The sequence below is a fragment of the Ovis canadensis genome, chromosome 2 (genome assembly GCF_042477335.2).
Source record: "Ovis canadensis isolate MfBH-ARS-UI-01 breed Bighorn chromosome 2, ARS-UI_OviCan_v2, whole genome shotgun sequence".
NCBI lineage: Eukaryota > Metazoa > Chordata > Mammalia > Artiodactyla > Bovidae > Ovis > Ovis canadensis.
Window position 1 is genome coordinate 67,127,878 of NC_091246.1, and position 10,768 is coordinate 67,138,645.

A 10,768-nucleotide genomic window follows, 5' to 3' on the forward strand; every position below is an offset into this window, starting at 1 on the left:
CAGTCCAACTGTCACATCCATACACAACCATTGGAAAAACTATAGCCTTGACTAGACGGACCTTTGTTGGCAAAGTAATATCTCTGCTTTTGAATATGCTATCTAGGTTGGTTATAGCTTTCCTTCCAAGAAGTAAGCATCTTTTAATTTCATGGCTGCAATCACCATCTGCAGTGATTTAGGAGCCCCCCCCCAGAATAAAGTCCGACATTGTTTCCACATCTATTTCCCATGAAGTGATGAGATCAGATGCCATGATCTTCATTTTCTGAATGCTGAGCTTTAAGCCAACTTTTTCACTCTCCTCTTTCACTTTCATCAAGAGGCTTTTTAGTTCCTCTTCACTTTCTGCCATAAGGGTGATATCATCTGCATATCTGAGGTTATTGATATTTCTCCTGCAATCTTGATTCCAGCTTGTGCTTCTTCCAGCCCAGCGTTTCTCATGATGTACTCTGTATATAAGTTAAATAAGCAGGGTGACAATATACAGCCTTGATGTACTCCTTTTCCTATTTGGAACCAGTCTGTTGTTCCATGTCCAGATCTAACTGTTGCTTCCTGACCTGCATATAGTTTCTCAAGAGGCAGGTCAGGAGGTCTGGTATTCCCGTCTCTTTCAGAAGTTTCCACAGTTTATTGTGATCCACACAGTCAAAGGTCAATGGTAGTAGTCAATAAAGTAGTCAATTTGGTGTAGTCAATAAAGCAGAAATAGATGTCTTTCTGGAACTCTCTTGCTTTCTTGATGATCCAGCACATGTTGGGAATTTGATTTCTGGTTCCTCTGCCTTTTCTAAAACCAGCTTGAACATCTGGAAGTTCATGGTTCACATACAGCTGAAGCTTGGCTTTTAAAGTTCAATAAGCTTTAAACAAACAACCTGGTATTATAGTGGGCTAAGACTTTAACAGACATCTCACCAACAAGACTTGCAAATGGCAGATAGGCATAAGAAAGGATGCTTAACATCACGTCATTAGGAAATTGCAAATTAAAATAACAATATGATACCACTACATACCTCTTGTGGTTTAGTCACTAAGTCCTATCCAACTCTGTAACCCTATGAACTATAGCTCACCAAGCTCCTCTGTCCATGGAATCCTCCAGGCACGAATACTGGAGTGGGTTCTTCCAGACCCAGGGATTAAACCCAGGTCTCCTGCACTGTAGGCTGATTCTTTACCAACACACCTATTGGAGTAACTAAAATCAGGAAAATGACAATACCAATGATGTGGAGTAACAAGAACTCTCACTTATTCCTGGAGAGACTGCAAATTGGTGCAGCCACTTTGGAAGAAAGCTTTGCAATTTCTTAACAATTAATCATCCATTGGATCATCCATTAAACCTCATTGGAAAAGCAAGAGAGTTCCAGAAAAATATTTATTTCTGCTTTATTTAAAGCAGAAATATATTTCTGCTCTATGCCAAAACCTTTGTCTGTGCAAACCACAACAAACTGTGGAAAATTCTTAAAGCGATGGGAATACAAGACCACCTGACCTGCCTCTTGAGAAATCTGTACGCAGGTCAGGAAGCAACAATTAGAACTAGACATGGAACAAAAGACTGGTTTCAAATAGGAAAAGGAGTACATCAAGGCTGTATATTGTCACCCTGCTTATTTAACTTATATGCAGAACACATCATGAGAAATGCTGGGCTGGAGAAAGCACAGCTGGAATCAAGATTGCTGGGAGAAATATCAATAACCTCAGATATGCAGATGACACCACCCTTATGGCAGAAAGTGAAGAGGAACTAAAGAGCCTCTTGATGAAAGTGAAAGAGGAGAGTGAAAAAATTGGCTTAAAACTCAACATTCAGAAAATGAAGATCATGGCATCCGGTCCCATCACTTCATGGCAAATAGATGGGGAAACAGTGGAAACAGTGGCTGATTTTATTTTGGGGGGTTCCAGAATCACTGCAGATGGTGATTGCAGCCATGAAATTAAAAGATGCTTGCTCCTTGGAAGAAAAGTTATGACCAACCTAGATAGCATATTAAAAAGCAGAGACATTACTTTGCCAAAAAAGGTCTGTCTAGTCAAAGCCATGATTTTTCCAGTAGTCAGGTATGGATGTGAGAGTTGGGCTATAAAGAAAGCTGAGCGCTGAAGAATTGATGTTTTTGAACTGTGGTGTGGAGAAGACTCTTGAGAGCCCCTTGGACTGCAAGGAGATCCAACCAGTCCATCCTAAAGGAAATCAGTCCTGAATATTCATTGGAAGGACTGATGCTGAAGCTGAAACTCCAATACTATGGCCACCTGATGCGAAGACCTGACTCATTTGAAAAGACCATGATGCTGGAAAATTCTTAAAGGGAAGGGAATAGCAGACCATCTAACAAGTCTCTTGAGAAACCTGTATGCAGGTCAGGAAGCAACAGTTAGAACTGGGCATGGTTCTGCTTTATTCACTATGCCAAAGCCTTGGACTGTGTGGATCACAATAAACTGTGGAAGATTCTGAGAGAGATGGGAATACTAGACCACCTGACCTGCCTCTTGAGAAATCTTGTATGCAGGTCAGGAAGCAACAGTCAGAACTGGACATGGAACAACAGACTGGTTCCAAATAGGAAAAGGAGTACATCAAGGCTGTATATTGTCACCCTGCTTATTTAACTAATATGCAGAGTACATCATGAGAAACGCTGGACTGGAAGAAACACAAGCTGGAATCAAGATTGCAGGAGAAATATCAATAACCTCAGATATGCAGATGATATCACCCTTATGGCAGAAAGTGAAGAGGAACTAAAAAGCCTCTTGATGAAAGTGAAAGAGGAGAGTGAAAAAGTTGGCTTAAAGCTCAACATTCAGAAAACGAAGATCGTGGCATCCGGTCCCATCACTTGATGGGAAATAGATGGGAAACAGTGGAAACAGTGTCAGACTTTATTTTTGGGGGCTCCAAAATCGCTGCAGATGGTGACTGCAGCCATGAAATTAAAAGATGCTTACTCCTTGGAAGAAAAGTTATGACCAACCTAGATAGCATATTCAAAAGCAGAGACATTACTTTGCCAACTAAGGTCAGTCTAGTCAAGGCTATGGTTTTTCCAGTGGTCATGTATGGATGTGAGAGTTGGACTGTGAAGAAGGCTGAGCACCAAAGAATGGATGCTTTTGAACTATGGTGTTGGAGAAGACTCTTGAGAGTCCCTTGGACTGCAAGGAGATCTAACCAGTCCATTCTGAAGGAGATCAGCCCTGGGATTTCTTTGGAAGGAATGATGCTAAAGCTGAAACTCCAGTACTTTGGCCACCTCATGTGAAGAGTTGACTCATTGGAAAAGACTCTGATGCTGGGAGGGATTGGGGGCAGGAGGAGAAGGGGACTACAGAGGATGAGATGGCTGGATGGCATCACTGACTCGACGGACGTGAGTCTGAGTGAACTCCGGGAGTTGGTGATGGACAGGGAGGCCTGGCGTGCCGCAATTTATGGGGTCACAAATAGTTGGATATGACTGAGCAACTGAACTGAACTGAACTGAATATCATGGCATCTGATTCCATCACTTCATGGGAAATAGATAGGGAAACAGTGGAAACAGTGTCAGACTTTATTTTGGGGGGCTCCAAAATCACTGCAGATGGTGATTGCAGCCACAAAATTAAGAGACACTTACTCCTTGGAAGGAAAGTTATGACCAACCTAGATAGCATATTTAAAAACAGAGACATTGCTTTGCCAACTAAGGTCTGTCTAGTTAAGGCTATGGTTTTCCAGTAGTCATTTATGGATGTGAGAGTTGTACTATAAAGAAAGCTGAGCACTGAAGAATTGATGCTTTTGAACTGTGGTGTTGGAGACGATTCTTGAGAATCCATTGGACTGCAAGGAGATCCAACCAGTCTATCCTAAAGGAGATCAGTCCTGGGTGTTCTTTCGAAGGACTGATGTTGAAGCTGAAATTCCAAAACTTTGGTCACCTGATGCAAAGAGCTGACTCATTGGAAAAGACCCTAATGCTGGGAAGGACTGGGGACAGGAGGAGAAGGGGACGACAGAGGATGAGATGGCTGGATGGCATCACCGACTCGATGCAGATGAGTTTGAGTAAACTCCATGAGTTGGTGATGGACACGGAGGCCTGGAGTGCTGTGATTCATGGAGTTGCAGAGTCAGATATGACTGAGCAACTGAACTGAACTGAACTGAACTGATGCTGGGAAAGATTGAAGGCTAGAGAAGAAGGAGATGACAGGGGATGTGATGGTTGGATGGCATCACTGACTCAATGGACACGAGTTTGAATAAATTCCTGGAGTTGCTGATGGACAGGGATGCCTGGCGTGCTGCAGTCCATGGGGTCACAAAGAGTCAGATGTGACTGAGTGACTGAACTGAACTGAACAATTAATTAATCATAGTCTTCCCACGTGATCCAGCAATCATGCTGTTAGGTATTTACACACATAAATTGAAAAACAAACACCTACACCCAAATGTTTACAAGAATTTTATTCATAATTTTCAGTAACTGGAAATAACCATGATGCTCTTCAAAAGGAAATGGGTAAATTATGTTTCATTCATACAAAGGAATTTTATTCTGAAAAAAAAATAAGCTACCAAAAATACAGAGGGATTTTAAATGCATATAGATCTCTGAAATGAAACATTTGTAAAAGGCTATGTAGTGTATGATTCTAACTGTATGACATTCTGGGAAAGGCAAACCTGCAGTGACAGTAAAGAGAGCAGTAATTGCTGGGGGAGACGGGTGAATAGATGTTGCAGGAGGGGTTTACAGGGCAGTGAGACTACTCTTTCTGTATGATGCTGTAATGGTGAATTCAGGACACTATGCATTTGCTAAAATCCATAGAACTATACAGTACTTAGTGAACTTTAATGTAAACTACGGATTTTAATTATTGATAATGTGTCAATATCAGTTATCAATTATAACAAGTGCACCACTAATTCAAGATGTTAATAATAGGGAAACTGTGATTAAGGAATAGATATTTACAGGAACTCTCTGTACTGTCTGCACAGTTTTATTTAAACATAGGGAGGCTCTAAAAGAGTCAATTAAAATAATAAAACAAAACCCTGGGGGTCAGCAAGGGTTTTTCAGCACCATGCAGCTGATTACTGTCATGGTCCAAGCTACAGGTCTAATGTCTTCACCCCAATTCAGGTAAAAATGCTCATTTCTAAGAAGAAGGGAGAGAGCTAGAGGGGAGAAATCTTACTTTATACTGGAGCTGTCCACCAAGTTACAGATGGGAGCTATACCAGGCAGCTTTATTCTTATAGCCAGGGTGACTATACGTGCTGGTTTGCCTGGAATAGTCTTGGCTTATGCCTGTGACCAGCATAAATATTAATAGTGCTCCTCTTGACATGAAAACAACCTAAGTGTTCATCAACAGATGAATGAATAAAGAAGATATGGCAGATAGACAGAGAGAGAGAGAGAGGAGAAGGGAGGGAAAGATATTTCAGTCATAAAAGAGAAGGAAATTCTGCCATTTGATAGAATAGAGATAGACTTCAGGGCTTCCCAGGTGGCACTAGTGGTAAAGAACTCACCCATCAATGCAGGAGGACGTAAGAGACTCAGGTTTGACCCCTGGGTTGGAACGATCCCCCGCAGGAGGGCATGGCAACCCACTCCAATATGCTTGCTTGGAGAATCCCATGGACAGAGGAGACTGGCAGGCTACAGTCCATAGAGTCGCACAGAGTCAGACACAACAAGCAACTTAGCAAGCACGGATGAACTTCAAGGGCATTATGCTAAGTGAAATAAGTCACATACAGAAAGTCAAAATGCTGTATTATCTCATTTATATATGCAATCTTAAAAAACTGAACTCATAGAAACAGAACAGATTGGTGGCTGCCAGAAGTGAGGGGGGCGGGGTGGGTAAGAGGTGGGGAAATTGAGAGAGGGTGATCAAAAGGTACAAACTTCCGGCTATAAGATAAATAAATCCTGGAGATGAAAGGTACAACACAATAAATTTAGTGAGCAATAAATATTAAATTATATATTTGAAAGTTGCTAAGAGAGTAGATCTTAAAAGTTCTCATCACAAGAAAAAAAATTGCGAGTACGTGAAGTGATGGACGTTAACTAAAGTTGAAAGTGAAGTGAAAGTGTTAGTCGCTCAGTCGTGCCCGAATCTTTGCGACCCCATGGACTGTAGCCTGCCAGGCTCCTCTGGCCATGGAATTCTCCAGGCAAGAATACTGGAGTGTGTAGCCACTCCCTTCTCCAGGGGCTCTTCCCAACCCAGGGATTGAACCTATGTCTCCTGCATTGCAGGAAGAGTCTCTATCCTCTGAGCCACCAGGTGAGCCCTATGGTAATAATTTCACAAAATTTACAAATACCAAACCATTATGTTGCATACCTTAAACTGATACGGAATTATATGTCAGTTATATCTCAATAAAACTGGAAAATATAGTATCCCTTTCCAGTCTCAGAACTGGCCAGTTTTATACAATTCATTATATGACATTCTACTGGAAGCAGACTTTTAGTACCTTCAATAACTACTTTATAAAATATATACACTGTTACTATTTCCATCTCATAGATGAAAACTGAGGCACTAAAAATATTTGAAGATATAATGGCCAAAAAAATGTTGAAATTGGACTAAACCCATAGACCCATAGATTTAAGGAACTCAGTGAATCCCAAAGAGTATCAATATATATACACAACCCACACCAAAGCATCTCATAATCAAATTGCACATCAGTGAAACAAAATCTTAAAAGTGACCAGAGGAGAAAGATAGACTTCAAAGATAGTGAAACATAGTGAAACAAAAGAAAGATAGTGAAACATAGAAAGATAGTGAAATCAAGAATGATTACATTATCAGAAACTATGCAAGTGAGGTAATCATAAAACACCATTTTAAAGAGCTAAATGAAAAAACTGTTGGAATTGTATATATAATGGAGACACCCTTCTGTGTTCTGGAAAAGTCCATGCATATCTGTTGTGACAGAAAGTAACCAAGTGGTTGGCTTACACCAGAAATGGTGGGTGGAGATTGATTGCAAAAGAGGCACGAGAGACTTTGGGGCATGACAGAAATGTTTTTTATCTTGATCATGGTAATAGCTGCACATCTGTATATTTGTCCAAAATTATTGCACTATACACTCAAAAGAGGTGTGTTTAATTAAACTGAATTAATTTTTACCTCAATTTTATTTTTTTTTTAAATTATTTGACAACTGCAACACTTTAAATTTCCAAACAAATCCTTGGTTGCTCTACTCTAGTTATAACTCAGCTCTTTATCTTCTAGCTGAATAGACACTTGTGAATGACCTGGAGCTAAGCCTTTGAAAGCTGCCTTACAGTCACCCCACTCTGTCTTTCAACAAGCCACTATGCTCTCTGAAAAGTAGTACCCAATACCCCACCAGAGATCCAAACAATATTCAGAACTATTCCAGATGTGGTCAGAGTTCTCTGAATTCTGAAGCCTGGTGAGATTCAGGTGACCTCTACCCCAGTCATCCAGTCACTGATAGCAAGTTGAAGCCCCAGTATCATCACCAACAGGAATAAATGCATTTTCTAGTTGGTTTGGTCATGAATTACAAATATCTCTAACAATTATATAACAACTGATCCCACAGGCAATTTCAAAACACTTGTCGCTGTTTCTCTTCAGGACATTCCCCAGATTCTGAGTAAAAGATTTTCAAATGTTAGTGGCTGATTGTTTATAATACAGATTCTGTCCCCTACGACTCTACTCCTCCACCTGAGTTAGTAGGCCGGAGCCTGTTACCTGAATGTTAAAGAAGCACCTGGTTCAGGGAGTCTGAGGACCACATCTTAAGAACTATTTGTGAACTGGAGGAGCCTCAGGAGTGCTAAAGACTCACAGGAAAGTCATCTGGAAGTAGAAGCACAAGAAATTCCTAGAATCCCCTGAAGGTAGGAATGGCTGAAAGGCTTTGGAGGCTGTCAGAAAGAGGATTGAAAGGGTAAAAGTGTTCTAGGTGAAAAGTGCTAGAAGGAAAGGTTCAGATGTGATTGCTTTAATCCTGGCTTCTCATCCTACCGCCCTTTAGGGAGTTCAGGTCTCGGTGGACTCTTGCATATCAAGATGTGATATTCTACATCTTCTTTGATGCTATAATATTTAGTTATCCCTCTGTCCCTCAGGAGAAGGCACTGAGATAGAGCTTGGCATGCAGGAAATGTAGTAGAGACTGTTCTGGGATCAACAGACATGGAAAGAGATGGAAGCAAGACTGGGTGGAGGAAGAAGCTGGGCTGTGATGCAGATAGACTCAGCCAGTCCCTGGGGGAGCTCTGAAATAGGAATGAGCCCTTCAGCACTGTCTCAACCTGGGGCACCTTCAGCTGGCCTGTTATTGCCTGTGCCCCAGAGAAAGGGTGAGAACATCAGAAAGGGAACGCCTTTCAGATGAGTCCTCCTGTAGAAGGCTGATAGCTGATCCCCGCATCACTCTCAGCAACTGGGGAATAAGTCCATAACGTCCAAAGCAGAATCTGAGTGGTGCATTGTTGCAGCCATGATACTTCCTCACTTTCTTTTGCTGATGTTTTTCAAGAACAATATTAATATTTTAGCTGAACATTTCATCAGAATAAGTTTCTCAATCTTCTAGGCGATGGGTGCATATATAGATAATTCCATTGAACTCATGACCTCTTGGTTCCCTTTTCCTGCCCTCTTCCACCTGATAAACTCCTACTTGTTCTTCAATTATCAATCCAATGTGACCTTCTCTGTGAAGTCTCTCAATTTCTACTAGTAGACACAGGCTTTGCACCCTCTGTGTTCCTAGGGACCTCCAGCTATCTCTGCAAAGACATAGTCTGTGGTATTTTCATGTCTGCATGTGTTTCTCATGATTAGAACATGAGATCCTGGGGAAAGGAACTGGGTCACTATTTTATTTGTATGACCCCAGCACTCTGGTGCTGGAACAGTATCAATATTTAATTATATCAGTTGATATGAATGTAGTAATGGCTCCATGATCTTGGAAAAGCCTCTCCTAAGTATTGTGGGAATCTAAGGAAAGCTAATGACTTGGCACTTGGTCAAACATTATTTTTTCATGCTTGTTATTTTTTAAGATTAGAGAGAATTTGAATTTGAAAGCCTTTGCTTTCAGAAATAAATTTAATTAATAATGTATTTTCTCACATGCTAGTTAAAGTAATGCTCAAAATTCTCCAAGCTAGCCTTCAACAGTACACGAACCGTGAACTTTCAGATGTTCAAGCTGGATTGAGGAAAGACAGAGGAACCAGAGATCAAATTGCCAACATCTGCTGGATCATTGAAAAACCAAGAGAGTTCCAGAAAAACATCTACTTCTGCTTTATTGCCTATACCAAAGCCTTTGACTGTGCGGACCACAACAAACTGGAAAATTCTGAAAGAGAGGAATACCAGACAACCTGACCTGCCTCTTGAGAAATCTGTATGCAGGTCAGGAAGCAACAGTTAGAACTGGACATGAAACAACAGACTGGTTCCAAATAGGAAAAGGAGTACATCAAGGCTGTATATTGTTACCCTGCTTATTTAACTGATATGCAGAGTACATCATGTGAAATGCAGGGGGGGGGGGGCGGGGGGGAATGAAGCACAAGCTGGAATCAAGATTGCCGGGAGAAATATCAATAACCTCAGATATGCAGATGACACCACCCTTATGGTGGAAAGTGAAGAAGAACTAAAGACCCTCTCAATGAAAATGAAAGAGAGTGAAAAAGTTGGCTTAAAATTCAACATTCAGAAAAAACTAAGATCATGGCCTCTGGCCCCATCTCTTCACAGCAAATAGATGGGGAAACAGTGACAGACTTTATTTTGGGGGGTTCCAAAATCACTGCAGATGGTGACTGCAGCCATGAAATTAAAAGACGCTTGCTCCTTGGAAGAAAAGTTATGGCCAACCTAGATAGCATATTCAAAAGCAGAGACATTACTTTGCCAACAAAGGTCCATCTAGTCAAGTCTGTGGTTTTTCCAGTAGTCCTGTATGGATGTGAGAGTTGGACTGTGAAGAAAGCTGAGTGCTGAAGAATTGATGCTTTTGAACTGTGGTGTTGGAGAAGGCTTTTGAACTGCGGTGTTGGAGAAAACTCTTGAGAGTCCCTTGGACTGCAAGGAGATCCAGCCAGTCCATCCTAAAGGAGATCAGTCCTGGGTGTTCATTGGAAGGACTGATGTTGAAGCTGAAACTCCAATACTATGGCCACCTGATGTGAAGAACTGACTCATTTGAAAAGACCCTGATGCTGGGAAAGATTGAAGGTGGGAGAAAAAGGGGATGACAGAGAATGAGATGGTTGGATGACATCACCGACTCAATGGACATGAGTTTGAGTAAACACTGGGAGTTGGCAATGAACAGGGAGGCCTGGCATTCTGCAGTCCATGTGGTCGCAAAGAGTCGGAAATGATTGAGCAACAGAACTGAACTGAACTGTATTTTCTATTGATCAAAGTAAGATCATTGTTCTAAAAGCTCTAAGAATACACTACCATGTGTAAAATAGATAGCTAGTGGTCAAAAAAATGAACAAACAAACAAAAAAAAAAGTTGTTTTATAACACAGGGAGCTCAGCTTGTTGCTCTGTGATGACCTAGAAGGGTGGGAAGCTCAAAAGGGAGGGATATATGTATACTTACAGCTGATCCACGTTGATGTACAGCAGAAACCAATACAACATTGTAAAGCAAATACCCTCCAATTAAAAA